The sequence below is a fragment of the Acomys russatus genome, chromosome 7 (genome assembly GCF_903995435.1).
Source record: "Acomys russatus chromosome 7, mAcoRus1.1, whole genome shotgun sequence".
In the NCBI taxonomy this organism is placed as follows: Eukaryota; Metazoa; Chordata; class Mammalia; order Rodentia; family Muridae; genus Acomys; species Acomys russatus.
Window position 1 is genome coordinate 9,406,698 of NC_067143.1, and position 16,040 is coordinate 9,422,737.

Sequence of the window (16,040 nt, forward strand, 5' to 3'; positions counted from 1 at the left end):
CCGTCTTGGAGGGTATGTCTCCTTTCAAAGGGAAGAGCTGTAGAGCATGTGACTACAAGCTTGTTTGCAGCTGAGACATCTTAGAAATATCTAAATGTTGAGCTGAATTTTCAGAGAGATGTGCATTTATTGGGAACCAATAAGGTTGTTAGGTAGGTCTTATAATTTAATGCAAAATCCATCACTAGCTATTTGTTGAGGTGCCAAGTGGGCCTCTGTTTATGCAGATCTTCTCTGATTAATGGCTTCATTAGAGCAGAAACATTGATTAGGGCACAGAAATCAAGAAGAATTTCATGGTCTGACCCAGTTTACAATAGGTGCCCCTGCTTCTGCTTGTACTTATCTGGAGCTCACGCCCTTTATCAACTGGGCTGCTGGGAGCTGTCCCACAGGCACACCAGGCTCCCACTGGAAGGACTGTGGTGTAGAGGAACAAGAGGCAGGGGACAGACTTCATAGAGTCACCTCAGTCAGGGCAATCTGTGGAGCTGGGGGCTTTCCTTCCATGCATGCGCCCTGCTCTAGTAGGAAATATCTAGAGGAAGAGGGCAATGGGTTTCTTTGGAAATGCTTGTGTAGGTGAGAGCTTCTCTTGCGTTCTGAATTCTGCGTCATCCAGAAGAACTAGATGTCCACATTCAGCAAAGATGCAGTGGGCAGATTCCTTGGGAAGTAAGGGAAATTAAAATTAAACCTCTGTGTCTTTACTTCTCTTGACTTAAAAATTAAATTAAATTAAATTAATTTATTTTTGGTTTTTTGAGACAGGGTGTCTCTGTGTAGCCTTGGCTGTCCTGGACTTGCATTGTAGACCAGGCTGGCTTTGAACTCACAGGGATCCACCTGCCTCTGCCTCCCAAGTGCTGGGATTAAAGTTGTGCACCACCAACACCTGGCAAAAAAAATTTTATTTTTTTTAATACATTTAAAAAAAGATTTATTTATTTTATTTTATGTGTAAAAGTATTTGACTGACATGTGTACCTGTGTTCCATGCACATGCCCGTTGCCTACAGATGTAAGAACATGGTGTTGGGTTATCCTTGGAACTATATATAGCTACAGATGTTTGTTAACAGTTGTGGGGGTGCTGGGAACTAAACTCGGGTCCTTTGCAAGAGCAGCCAGTAATTCTTAACCATTGAACCATCTTTCCAGCACCTCTCTTGACATTTTATTTATCCTTTACATCTATGTGACACTTGATTGCTAATTAATTTCCTTTGCTGCCTCTTTCTGGCATCCTCTTCTTTACCAAGGCCGCTCTTCTATCTTCACATGTTAGCTCACGCATTGCTTCTTTTTATGAAGTTTTCACTCAGGGAGAATTAGTTAGATTTGGAGAACCTAGTATTCATTCCAAATCTTTAAGATGTAATCCTAAAATCATAGCTATTCAGCAGGAAAGGTCCATTAAGGGAAATCTGGTCAATGTTTGGCCTGGGTGGAGACCTAACATTCCAGCTGGGCAAGTCAGTCACCTGGCCAGGAGCCACCCTAAGGAAGGAAGCTCACCTTACCCCTTGCTAAAGAGGTGGGTAGACTGTGTAGTCCTTATTGACATATTGTACTTTTCCTTCCAAGGATTCCTGTCCTTATTGCAGTACATAACGAGCCATGTTGTTGGCATATCTGTGGCCTGCCTCTAGGCTGCCTAGCAACCTCTGACATCATCACAGGCTACCTACCACCGGGTGTATGCCCCTGCCCAGGATATAAAAGGGCACACTCACCTCATTTCTCTCTCTTACCTCTCTTTCATTTTCTCTCAGGAGTGCTCCTGTTCCCTGTTCTCTCTCTCTCCCACTGTCTCTCCGTGTCTCTCTGTCTTCGCCTCCTCCCCCCTCTGCCCTCATGAACCACTCAGAATCTATCTCTTTCTCCCTTCCCTTCCCCAGATAAATCTCTCTATATTCATACAGGTTACGTGGCATCTCTTTTTTAATGCTAACATCACACGTGGTTTCACAAGTCTGCCCCCTTTGCTGAGTTACCCTGGAAAGGTTACCTTGTCTTGTTTCTTTCCTTCTGCCTCTGCCTTAAGAATGCTTTCCTTAATAATACTTTGGTCTTCTTTGCCACCTCTCTGTGCCTCCGGCTGCCATGGAGCCCACCTTCATGTAGACTGCACTCCAGCTGCACAACACTTTTCTCTCTGTCCTCCATTCTCTTATAACTTCCCTGCTCTTGGGATTTTTTAAAAAACTCTAATAAAATTTTCTTCATGCTAAAAATGCTAATAATAGCTACTGTTTAGAATCTGTACCTATCCCCAGCCCCTCACTGTCAAATACTCAGTTAGCTAGATTCTTTCTGATGGAACTTTGATGCTTTTGAGGTAAGAACAGCAATCAACTGTTCACCCTACATTTAACCTTTTTTCTACACCTCCCCCAAGCATGGAAGTTAGACATATTCATTAATAAAGTTCCAGATGCTGGGCAGTGGTGGTGCATACCTTTGATCCCAGCAGGGGGCAGAGGCAGGCAGATCTCTGTGAGTTCAAAGCTGGCCTTGTTTACGGAGTGAGTTCCAGGACATCCAAGGCTACACAGAGAAACCCTGTCTCGAAACAAAACAAAACCAAAATAATAAAACAGCATTCTTTTTGACCAAGGCCTTTGTAGCACCCACCGTCATTATCTCCCCCTCTCTGTGATGGGAGCCGAGAGTCCCAGAACATGAGCCCATGTGTTTGGTCCTGGTTGCACAGCATGCAACCACGATGTGGAAGGTCACTATCAGGATAGGGACTATGACATCCCCACAAAGCCCGACAACTTAAAAGATCTTTCAGGATGGACTCAACATTTTTGGTCCTGAACCACTCTCACTACGATTCTGACTCCGTTTGTCTGAGTTCCAGTTTATCCCTTAAAGCCTCATTAGGAAGCGACACAATAATCTCACACAGTTCGGAGAGAAACACACTTCCTCCCATTTCGCTCACTGTTTCCCATCTTTCTCCCTATGTTTATGTTTTCTGAGTCTGGTCTTAGATGAGGAGGGCCCTGAACTATTACCATGGGAAGACATGGACTTCAGGGACTTCATCTTAGGCAAAAAAAACCCAAAAACAAAAACAAATCAGTTCTCAGTTTTATCCTACCTCCTCACAACATGAAGAAAACAAAGGCAGAAACCACTCAACATCTATGTAAAGTAAGTAAAATAAAAGATTTATTGTATGTACAGGAACATTTGCCTGCATGTATGTCTGTGTATTATATACATGCATTTCCTGTAGAGGCCAGACTAAGGCATCAGATCGCTGAGAGCAGGAGTTATAGGCAGCTGTGAGCCATCATCTAGTGCTTGGAACTGAATCTGGGTCCTGCTCACACTGAGGCACCTCTCCAGCCCCCTATCGATGCAGCTTTGACCCTGCATGTGAGAAGGCTACCTTGTTTGTTTTGTGGACTGACATCTCCTGTAGGCACCCAGATACAGATGTGAGGTCTGATGAAATGAAATGTATTGTCTCTGGGGTTGGCTCTGTGGATGATAGAGCCGCATGGCTTCTGCCACCTGGTGTGACGGATGATGGAAACCCAGATGGCTGTGTTCTCTATACACGTGCGTAGAGTGTTTCCACCATCTCTGTTTCCCTGGGTGTGCCAGGTCTGTATGCTGAGGGATGTTGTCAGAGATGCCATTTCTTGGAAGTTTGAGTTAAAGCTGTTCTCTTGCTTTGGGAATTTGACATTCTCCAGGATTGATTCTCGTTAAGATTCTATTAGGCCACCTTACCCAAGAGGCACAGTCTGGGCACAGGAGAGAACTGTCCTCCATCTCCATGTCAGTGTTTATGTGATTACCATAATAATATCCAACTTAACAAATAACATTGCTTCAAATGATCTAATGTTACGATAATATGTTATGTCTCTGATATAAGGGACAGGGCAGACCTTGTGAGTATGGGGTGCTATTCTGTGTTTTTTACACTTAAGATTTTAAATACCATTTTTGGCATGGGATAATATATTCTATATATTCTACAAATACAATAGTATCAAGTACATTTTTCTGTGTTGAAACTTATGTACTAAAGTTATAATGTTAGTTTGGCCATGACATTATTACTTTTTATTAAATTAGTGATTCACACACACACACATATGTGTGTGTGTATGTATGTATGTGTATATATATATTCTTGTATGCCTGCTATCACTCCAATGACTACTCAAGATGAAAGATACAGACCTTTGTTTTATATTGAGGGTTCTTTTTTTTTTTTTTTTTTTTTTTTTTTTTTTTTTTTGCCTTTGTAGAATTTGAATCTGAGACTTTATAGCTAAGCATAACAGCATATTGTGATTGGTAGTGTTCATTGCATCAGCTAACCTGGAATTTAGACCAGGAGATTGGGTACTCAGCTCCTTTCAAATCCTGGGTTATGTCAAATATGCTGGACAATTTCCTCTGCCTTTAAGGAAGATAAAAGAACCAACTGAACAGGCAGCTGAATCTACAAGGCTGTTGGTGCAGCCAAGATAGACTTAGGAAAAGAGTCATAGGACAGTGCAGGGATACCCATGCATGATATCAGATATAATGGGCACAGCTGGAGGCTCTTTGCTATTGCTGGATCTGTAGGTCTCAGTCACCTGTGTAGAGCCCTCTGGGACACTCTGTGTCCCTGACTGACCATTGCTGTGGCCTTTTTTCTGACATCTCAGAACCACCTGTGACATTTGTTTATGCTCATTGCTTTGAAGTAATGGCCATAGCAGAGGCCTGCATATTTGCAGTGTGAGGTCACTAGGTGGAAAGGCAGAGTGGACAGTGGAGTGGCAGCTATGATCCTTCCTGGGAAAGTCAATGAAGGACTGAATGTACACCCAGCAGGAAATATTGCCCGTGGATTTCTGGTACTCTGAGTCAAGGCTGGGGAAAAAAAATAGGAGCAAATAATATTGACCGTGAGTTCTCAAGACCACTCCAGGAAAACACACCAATCATCCGGCCCATCCTGGAACCCTCAACACACTTCTCCGAGTTTTATTTCCCTCATAATCAGCTCTAATTGTATCTTCAGCATCGCCAATGACTTTGGAGGGTTTCGCTTCATGTTTATGACTTTGGGTGTTGGAAGAAAGTTCTTCCCAACATCTGTTCCAAATGTGTTTATCTGTAATTTTAATTCATGCTCACTTGCCTTGTCATCTGGCCTGGACTGAAATTAGCTGGGATTATTTGTACTATTTAAGATTTTATGCTCTTCAATTAAATCCTCCCAAAGACTCCCGCTACCACGTGAGTTTCACTCCCACTCTTGCCAATCATTTCAGGTGGGTTTATAATTGAAACCATCTTAGATGACTCCAGGGTATTAGAGGTGGAAAGAGATTTGGAACGGAGACATTTAATGAGAACTTGGGCTCATGTGCACACAGAGGAACTGGCAGTGTTTCATGGCAGGGGGGCTGTCCTTTGAATGTTGACAGATGGGTCAGATCAAAACACTGCAAACGTGAGCTAGCTCAAGCCATGAAGAAAGAGCTGTAATGCAGCTGTTGTGCTGTGGGCAGAGGCATTTGAAGGACAACACTGTCTAGAGAAGATGGGATTCGGTGACCATGGAAGTGCTCTAGTGGGCAAAGGTCTCTGATAGCCCAGAAAGAGGTCCATTGATCCAGAGGGAAACCTGGAAACTAGGGCTAGTACAGGCTTTGTACTGGAAGACAGCTAAGTGTTAATGGCTTCAGAAGAAATTGAGTGCTTCCTAAGACAGAATCTGCCAAGACACGGAGCCCACTCTCCTTTGGCAGTCCTGTCCTGATGGCATCGTGGTCTGTCCACATAGGCTAAAGGGATCTTTTCACCCTCCAAGTCTCTATTTCTCTTGTACCATGTGTTCTGGTTATGGGGCTCTAAGGTCATTCCATTTTCATAAAGCATCTCTCTTAACCAATTGGTGGATGGCGCTGACTCTACCTCTGAGGCACATGGGCCAGCATGCCATTGCTCTTCGTATGGATTACTAGATTGGGCACATAGCTGGGAATGGAGGTTGTGTAGACTTCCTGAAATTTGGCTTAGGGTGGAGGGGTTTGGGATGTGCGTTCTGAATGCCCAGGTACATAGATAGCTCAAATGTAAATTGCTTATCTTGTTGTTAAGGAATATGTTGTTGGCAAGAGAGCTGGGGCAGGCTGTGTTTCTCTGTATGGCAGTAGCTCTCGACCTGTGGGCCATGACACTTTTGGGGGTCAAAATGACCCACTCACAGGAGTCACCTAAGACCATAAGAAAACACATATCCTTACATTATTAGTCATAACAGTAGCAAAATTACAGTTAGGAAACAGCAACAAAATATTTTATGGGTTAGGGGTCACCACACCATGCAGAACTGTACTAAAAGGTCATAGGTTGAGAACTGCTGTTTTAATGGAGTCGGTCTTTAAGTATCTCAGCAAAGCTATTTACATCCTGCCTAGGGTCAGGTCTGCTCTGCTTTTATTGTAGAAACAGTGAGAGGACAAAGCACACAGATGCTGTCCATCATTGCTGGCAGAAGCCAGAGGTGAAACAAGAGAAATGAATGGTTTTATCATAATTATGAAGAGAGATTTAGACGCTGGCAGTGTGGGAGCTTCATTATAATGAGAGAAACTGGTTTTAAAGAAACCAGATTGGCTTACTAGTGTTTCCATCACAAAAATGCAGATAGAGGGCCACAGAGTGAGTCCAGATTTTTCTCCTCTCAATAAGAAAAAGTGCGACACACCCAATATTTATGTTTCCTCATTAATTTCCTTGAACATGTCATGGGCATTTGCTGCTTTGCGTTTGGGTGTATGGTAGTTTTTGTGACGCCTCCATCGCCACGCACAATACCTGGTGTATCCTTTGTGCCTACTAAGGTTTTGTCGGCTGAATGAAAGGCAGTCTGCTGAGAATTAAACTTAGGTGTGTCCTGAGTGAGAGTTCAAGTTGTGTTCCAGCAGGCTGCTTTGCCTTTCTCAGAGCACTTGCTCCTTTCACCCACTTGAAGTCTCTAATCACTTAGTCTTTCTTGCCTTGGTATCTCATCCATGAGTGCTGTTCTACTGAGTGACAACTTACTCTTCTTCTGTTGTGGAGTCTCCGGGCAGTGAAAAATGATGGAGTGTCTCCTAAAGTAGAAACAAGGTGTGTTTCTTGTGGAAGGTGCGGGTGTTTCACATGCTGAAAAGCCAGTGGCTGATGGAGCGCTGGCTCTCCAGGCCAGGGTTGGTGCTCCCTGAGTTTCCTCTGATGATGGAAATGCTGATTGGGCTGACCTGTGGGGTTGTGAGAGAAACGAGGAGTCATATGTGTGTGTTTTCAAGTCTATTTCTTCCATGAATTACTAGTTCAGTCCTCATGGGAATGCAGTTAGCCTCTCCAGACTCAGCTTGTTTATCTTAAACACACTTTTAACTCCATCATGAGATGACCACAAGGATTTAGTGAGTAACTAAACACAAGTGAGGGCAATGCCTACAGTTCACTGGGATATTGTCCCAGCCAGAAGGTTGGCACAGTTGCACAGTTCCGTCTCTCACTGTGGTAAGCTTCTTGTGGGACGATAAATATCTACTAGTGAAAGCAAAAATAATCCCATAGTTAGTCACTGTGATAACTGTTACAAACAAAGTCACAGCATCTTGTGAGAGAAAATAATCCCATAGTTAGTCACTGTGATAACTGTTACAAACAAAGTCACAGCATCTTGTGAGAGAATAATGGTGTTCAATTTAGACCTGAGAAAGAAGAAATGTTTCCCTGAAAGTGAAGTGGGGAGAGATTGATTTGTTGTTGTTTCTTTTAAAAAGTACATTATTGAGTTTTGTTCAGGTATAACTGGCTAAAAATGTGTGTGTATTTAGATTGGCAACATGACGTATTGACATGTATATACATTGTGAAATTATTAGCTCAATCTAATTAATGTACCAATGATCTCACATACCTACCATCTTCCTCATCATTTTTGTGTGCTCACTGAGAACTTTTAGATGGACATTTTCATGAACTTTCCACCATACATTATTAATAAACCTCATACTGTATAATACAGGGTCATAACTTAGATTTGTTTAACTGAAATACTGCCCCTTTGACTAAGATCCCCTATTGTCCAATGAGTTGGATATAATTAACCTTAACTTGAAGGTTGAGTTATTATATCAGGGAGAGTGGGTTTGCAAAGCCCTTGAATCAGAAAAAAGAAACAGATTAGAATGCTGGAGAAGGTGTGAGGGGTGTACCTCATTTGGTAGAGAGCTTGTCTCAAATAATAGAAAGTTCAGCCTTGCCAGAGGAAGAGGATACAGGCCATCTGATGAGACTTGATAGGCTGAGATCACATGTTAGGGGAGGAGGATTCCCCTTTATGAGGACTAGGGAATGTCGGGGTGGGGGGGTGGGGTGGTGGGGAGGGATAGAGAGGGAGAGTGGGACTGGGAGGTGATGAGGAAGGGGCTACAATTGGGATGTAAAGTGAACAAATTAAAAATAAAAAATAATAAAACCAAACCAAAAAAAAAAAAAAAAAAAAAAAAAAAAAAAAAAAAAAAAAAAAAAAAAAGGAAAAAGAAAAGAAAAAAAGAAAGTTCCTTTTCCTCTGGGAATACATGAAAAAATAAATAAATAAAATACATTTGCATTTAAAAAAAATTACAAAAACAAACTACAGAAAGCTTCTGGTTCAATTCCCAGCACTGTACAGAGTCCCCGTACTTGGGATCATTCTTGGCTACACAATGCTTTTGAGGTTAGCCTGGGATTTAAGGGACATGCTTCAAAAAACAAAAGGATCAGCAGCAGCAGCAGCAACAACAACAAAGAGCAATCCAATTTGAAAAATACTAGAAGAGTTAAAAGAATGGAGAGACGATGATGTTAAGGATTTTGTTTTTAAGTGAAAAGCCCTTGCAAAATTTTGAAGGGATGAAGGGGTGGGGGTGGGGATAAATGCCATCCTGTGAAGGGTAAATTAGGGAAAGGCAAGGGGTGCAGGAAGGCAGATGAGATGATTTCCATTGGAGAGAGAACAGTAGAGTGGGGAGGAGGTGGTGGAAAAGGAGGCTTTCATTAACACAGCTGTGGAGAGGACTAGAGGTAGATAAACTAATGATACCTGTATGGAACAAGGGCCTAGGCAGGTGCGGCTCAGATTTAAGAGTGCTTTGCTTATGCATAAGAGTCCCTGAATGTGATCACAGCTCCCCAAAGCATCTCATAGGCATACCGAAACACACGCAAGCATTCACACATAAAGGTGCAACTGATGGGACTTCACCATCCCAGGGTGAAGGCTAACATGACTTCCACTTCTCTGGCTTGGGTAGATGAAGGTGTCACAGATTGACAAGCAGAGCCTGTGGCACTCAGATTTGGGAATTAGATCAAAGGTTCTGCTTTCACTGGTGAGCTGTGGAGTACCTCTGAGGCTGGAATGGGGAGGACCATTAATAGGCAGTGGTCTGTTTGCTATAATGACACAACACAAGTAAAGCCAGGCATGCTTAAGAGTCATATTGTTTTCTGTGCTCTTAGAGGTGTCTGTTATTCCCTCACTATTGCCCAGAAGAAAAGCAGATACTCTCAGCCCATAACCATAAAAGATTTGGTATTTAATTTAGTTTCTGGTTAGAATCCTGTAAGTCTGCCATTCTGTTCTTAAGCATGCCTGGCTTCACTTATGTTGTGTGTGGCCGTTAAGGTGGAGACACATAAGGGATCAAAGGGCTGAGAATAAAGGACTGTTGAGTGCTGATCCCCAAATCCGTATATATCTGTATAACTCCTTCCAAGGGAATGAAATTCAAAAGAGTGTGGAAAGAACATACAAGCTGGAGGAGAGGGAAGAATATGGTAACAGGCTGTCTTCTAGACCTGAGTTCACTGCAGCTGTGTTTATCTGCATAATCCTGGGTTTTTACTTGTAAGGAACCAATTGTGATTTGGGGACAAGATCACGAGGCCCAACCCCTTCCTGAGAAACTCTTGGTGGTTAATAACTGCTGGGTAATGGGAGTAGTCATTTTGTTCAGTAGTATAGTCACTGCTAAGTTGACCTTGCTCCAGTAAGTAACCTGCCACCATGCTAAGGCAAATGGTTCTAATTACATGCAGTGGGTCACACACACACTCACACCCACACAAGACCCTTGATGGGAACAAGAGAGGCTTTTGTAGGAGTAGAATGGGATAGAGAGGAAAATGGGTGGGTGAATATAAACATAACTATATACTTCACAAATAGTTATAAAAGTACAAAAGAACAACCACGTCTTTTTATAAAAAGACAGGAATATTTGTTCGCACCTGTGGCCTGAAGTATATAGTAAATAAGATGCACTTCTAAGTTAGGGCGCTAGATCTGATTTCTTGTTTTGGTTGACAAACACATATTTTCTTTTCTTTTTTTTTTTTTCTGGATTTTTTAAATTAATTTATTCTTGTTACATCTCAATGTTTATCCCATCCCTTGTATCCTCCCATTCCTCCCTCGCCCCCCATCTCCCCATTATTCTCCTCTTTGATTATTCTCTGTAACATCAGTGATATAGGTGTGATTTTTTTTCTTCCCAACTTCAGAGTTTCTCAGTTTCTGAATTAAATAAACATTACACGTCTGCACACACACACACACACACAAAAACGTACAAAAGAATAAAGAACTACAAGACACATACACATTGAACAAGTTGATATTAAGAAAGAGGGTAGTTTTGAGTGGGAGCAGGCCTTAGACCCTCTGGGCTACCTGTTATTCAGTCTTGACAGAAAAAGGTTTAGTACTGTATAGATATAGCTGTGTGGATGTGTGACTCACAGGCGAGAAGACTGATGGGCAGGCAAATGCCTTAGTGGGTATAACTGATGCAATCCCACCACCACACACAACTCAGACTCCATTAGGCCATCGTATTCCCTCTTTAAATGTTTGTATGGATGCTATCATTCACAAGTCATCAACTCCCCCTATTGTACATAGATAGTCTGATGATCTTTAGCAAATGCATGTGGTTGTAAGGCAGCCTCAACATCCAGTTCAAAAACATTCTTTCAAAAAAACAAAACAAAACAAAACAAAACAAAAAAAAAACCCATTCTTTCCCACTGTTGACCATCATCACCCATCAAGTACCACTCAGCAGCTTAGCTGGCTGCCAGCTTGAGCATAAATGCTCAGTTCATTCTCTGTTTCTAAAGTCCTTCCAATGGCTTTGTCTTTCTCAGCTGATGTGCAACTTAAGATACAGGCTTTCTTTTCTGAATATTTGTCTTCAGGTGTCACCCAGTTCTTCCCTTTTCCCATTCATGTTCCAGTTGGTCTCCAGTACATTTTTGTCTCTGGATGGCCTTGAACTTGAGATGTAGCTGAAGATGGCCTTGAGCCCTTCCCTTTCTGGCTCCATGTCCCAGGTGTTGGCACCAGAGGCCGGCATTCCACCCACTAATCCATGCTCTGGCCCTTAGGAAGCTTTTTATTAGAGACCTGAAGGAAGATGGAGTGGCTAAAGTCAAGCTTTTTGTTCAGAGGACCTGACAGGGTCACACTGAAAAGTCTTCGGTTTCCCTTTCCATAAGCTTCTCTTTAAAGTTTTATAGTAGGTAAATAATAATTATGTATTTTATGAGGTCTAAAATGATGTTTTGATACATGTTCACAATGTTTCAAGGGTTTTATTTCAGGCTGTTTTCTTCACTTAGGGGGAAAAAAGGAGACACTAATAAATCAGACACAGGACACATGTACTAAGAAATGAACATGCGACTTTGGTTCAAGTGTTGTGATGGTGGAAAACCTGGTGCGTTGTGACTTAAGGAGCCAGGGGCAGGCACTTCCTCTGGCAAAGAGAGACACGGGGCCTAAAATTGTCCCCTAGGCAGTACAACCATCAGTTTCTCTTGGTTGCACTGGCCAATGTGAGCCTTTTAAGTCCTGCCAGAAGCTTCCATGTTCTACTTTTGGTTGGGGCAGCCACTCATTGGTGACTCATAGTGAGTGTGACCAGTGTCTAGTCAGTTACACTGGGACTAGGGATCTATTCTAAGATGTCCCAAGAAGTGGCTCCACCCCTGACCTTTCATTAGATTTTGCTACCACAGAAGACATATAAGGTACAAGGGAATTGCACAGCTGTTGGTGTTAGCTGGACCTGGTCTGGTTCCCCAGCGTCTGTATATGTTAGGCATGTAAGAGGTGTATCAGCACTCACGTGGCCTGTTGCCACACACACTGATGCAGGGAGAGCAACTGAACCCTTACATTTCACCTCATTCAGGGAGATGATGATCTGATAAAGCAGAGTTAACACTCTAAAAACAAACTGCTTTTCCTCTCAGGTCCATCCAGTTGGGATTATAGGAAAAGGCACAAGGCAGCCGGAACTCAGTTTCCACACTCTGGTCAGGTGGTCAGGCGCATTTCTGAGACTTGCCTCTGTGCCTCTCTAATTATGTTTCCATTCACTCATTTCTTATTTGCTGGGAATAGACATGTCTTAGAATGTCTCCAGGTACCAACTCTGTGATCCTTCAGGTGCCACTTGTGCTGGAGAGATAATCCAGAACAAGGCATCAATGGTGGATATACTTCAAGCTATTAATATCATATAAGTGCAGATTCCTTTCTACAATGTGGAATAAAGATACCCTGGCCATCTTTCAATTCCCTTTTATATATTTGAATTCTTCATTTATTTTTATTTTCATATCTTACAGTTGAGGTAACAATGGTATTATTTTGAACTTTAGCTCTCACTGTTGGTCAAATCACCACCACCACCACCACCACCATCATTTCCATCATAATGCCCATTATCATGCCCGTCACCATCACCACCATCATCATCTCCATGACAACCACCATCATCTCCATCATCATTCCCATCATTATCCCCATCACCACCACCATCATCACACCATCATTCATTATCAACATCACCAATAGAATGGGTACCAATTACTAACTTCTTTAGTATATATCAGGAGATATTTCAAGTATTTCATGTTAACTGGACTCTTCAAAATTTTCAATAGCATGTCAGTAATGCAATCTCTCTTATTTAAAATATTTACAGTAACACTAGGCATATTACAGGTGCAAGAATATTATTATTATTATTATTATTATTATTATTATTATTATTATTATTATTATTATTATTATTATTACTTAGTAAAAACTATTACCCTCTAGGCTAAATGTGGTTGGTTTAAAAAAATTGAAGAATAACAGTTCTAGAATCTTCTCGTTAAAAGGAATTAAAATGTAATTTTACCTAGTCTGGGGATTTGCATAGTTCTTAAGGCTGAGTTTGTCGTTTCCATAATCCATATGCCAAAATGGAAAAGGGTAATCATTCCATGTGTGAGAGGGTCAGGGGACCTGATCTCTCTGTACCTGCCTGTCTTGCTGAGGGTCTCAGCAGCAGTTTGAAATCACCACTGTCATCTTTTCTGTGTGTACCTAGGCAGGCGAGGCAATGTGCAGTGTTTGTTAGCTGCAGGCTCTGAATTATACATGAGATTTCTTGATCCCTCAGTGCAGTTTCCTGTGAGCCGACTGCATGTGATATAGCATAACCATTAGCATCCTCAAAATGTACTGATTTAAAGGTGATAAAGTACTATTGTGTATCTTATCGCATTTGACCTATATTTTTATATACCCTAGCCTCCTATTTCAATCTATATGCTGTATAGTATAATTTAGTAGGTCTTGCAGTAGAAGAAGGGGGGGGGATATAATGAGAGAGAGAGAGAGAGAGAGAGAGAGAGAGAGAGAGAGAGAGAGAGAGAGAGAGAAGTTATGTTAAAGAAAGATGATGCCCTTGAGATCAGGAAGCATGCTGGAGTTAGTGTTTTCCCTGAGAGGAAGTTTTGGGTTTTTAAAAAAATATCTGTTGGTTTTCTGCATGGCTTCTAATGGACAGGACACAGCATGGTGTTAATGTGAGATGTCTGAGTGAGAATCTCAAAAGGTGCTACCCTCAAAGGACAAAAAGAAAACCCCTAAGAAAAAGCTTGCCTGTCAGCCTAGAGTCTTAGATTGGGGTCTACAGGAAGAAATCTGGCATTCCAGAAGCTGAGGACCACAGGGTATCCTATCTGTGTGGCTCAGTTCTTACCCCAAGGCAAAGATACAGTTCTGATGCAACTTGATGAGCTGGGATTGATGGGAAGGGGGGGGGGCTCCCCTTTCCTGAGGAGTAAAGGAGGGGGTGGGGAAGAGGGAGAGAGGATGGGACTTGGAGGAGAGGAGGGATAGGGCTACAGCTAGGATGTAAAGTAATAAACAAATAAAGGAAAAATAGCTAACCACCAAGAAAATATTATATAAAATAAGATACAGTTAAAGTGATCTTAGATTGATAATTCCTTCAGGTACCTGACAGAGGGTAATACAAATACTAAAACCTAAGCCAGGACTATTTCCCACATATTCAATTTCAATCAAGATGAGCTCAAAAATGAAAGAATTGTGTAAAATGCAAGGAAAGAAATCAAGCCATCATCAGTGATGTCCAGCATAAGCGACAAACCTCAAAATTGCATGCGCAGCTTAGATGATAGTGAACACATCAGCAGCAATATTTGTTTAAGGGATTAAAAGATGAATAGATAAGGAACTATCAAATTGGCCAAGCAGGTTAAAAAGAACAATATTGCATCCTAGACTGAAAATTTAAGGAAAATTTAAAACGATATGAGAGGCTAAGGTAGACGGAAATGAACTGAAATGTACGTTGGGAAATTCACTGCAGTTTAGCAAAGAAAGAACAAAGGAGTTATAGATCACGTGACAGTAAGATGAAGTCTCAAGATAGAGTCTGTCATGTGACCCAGCTAGAATTCTGAAAAGAAACACTGGAGAGAACAGTGAAGAGAGGTAGACAGACATTTCCAAATCAAAGAAAGGATGCATCAGTTCTCAAATCCAGGCCCCAGCCTCAAGGAATCTTGAGTGCACAAACAAGTTCATGCTCATGAACCTCAGAGTAAAACTGAAGACTAGAAAATCAAACCAAGCCAAAGCAACCTTCCATGCACCAACTAAACAGCCAGAGAAAGGTTCCAAATCTTCATTGCCAGAAGATTGACCACACTGGAAGGAGTGGTTAATCAATTAACTACTAACTAGCAGCAACAACAGGAAAACGATGAAGCAGAATCATATTGTCAAATGTTGAGATCAAATACCTTTGCAGAGTATAATTACTTTTCAAATATAAAGGTGGTTCTATTATTGATTGATTGAGGCAGTCTTGCTGTGTAGTCAAGGCTGGTGTTGAACTTTGATCCTTCTGTATCATGTACTTGGAGTACAATGTATGTTCCATGGCACCCAGCTTCAACATTTGAAATAAATTAAAATTAAGTTCAGAACTATGGGAGGATGTCCACTAAAGAGATTTCTAGGAGATACTGGAGGAAGCAAAATAACTATTCTGCAAGGGGTGGCAGGAATTCTGGAAGAAGTGTGGGGCAAAATATCAAAATATGTGTGTAAAACCTGTGCCCAAGGCTGGGTGTGGTGGCGCATGCCTTTAATCCCAGCATTCAGGAGGCAGAAGCAGGCAGATCACTGTGAGTTGAGTTTGAGGCCAGCCTGGTCTACAAAGTGAGTCTAGGACAGCCAAGGCTACACAGAAAAACTCTGTCTTAAAACACACACACACACACACACACACACACACACACAAACACAAACAGACAAGCAAACAAAAAAAACCTGTGCCCAAGGATATGTTCATTAATATTTTAGCAGCCATTTTGTATTTTAAAACTTGCAAATAACTCCACTATTGATTTTTAATGAAGTCCATAAATGTAAAATATGTACTTCTTACAACTCTGAAATACTATATAACATTGACAAGTGAATGCCCATAAGCAGCATGGCTAGAGTATATTGATATAAATAAAAATACCTACCAATATATGTATATACACACACATATATATAGTTATACAGTGTGTTTGTACTTCTGGGAAGCTGAAGACAGGCAAAAACAACTATGTGTTCAGAAGTAAACACCACTGTA

The 16,040-nt window shown here is 41.6% G+C and overlaps 1 protein-coding gene across 2 annotated transcripts in view; it reads left to right on the forward strand.

Moving 5' to 3' along the window:
- The window catches only part of Nell1 (neural EGFL like 1), an 884,393-nt gene that overhangs the window by 275,425 nt on the left and 592,928 nt on the right, over positions 1 to 16,040 (forward strand). The gene's annotated exons all lie outside the window — the stretch shown is intronic.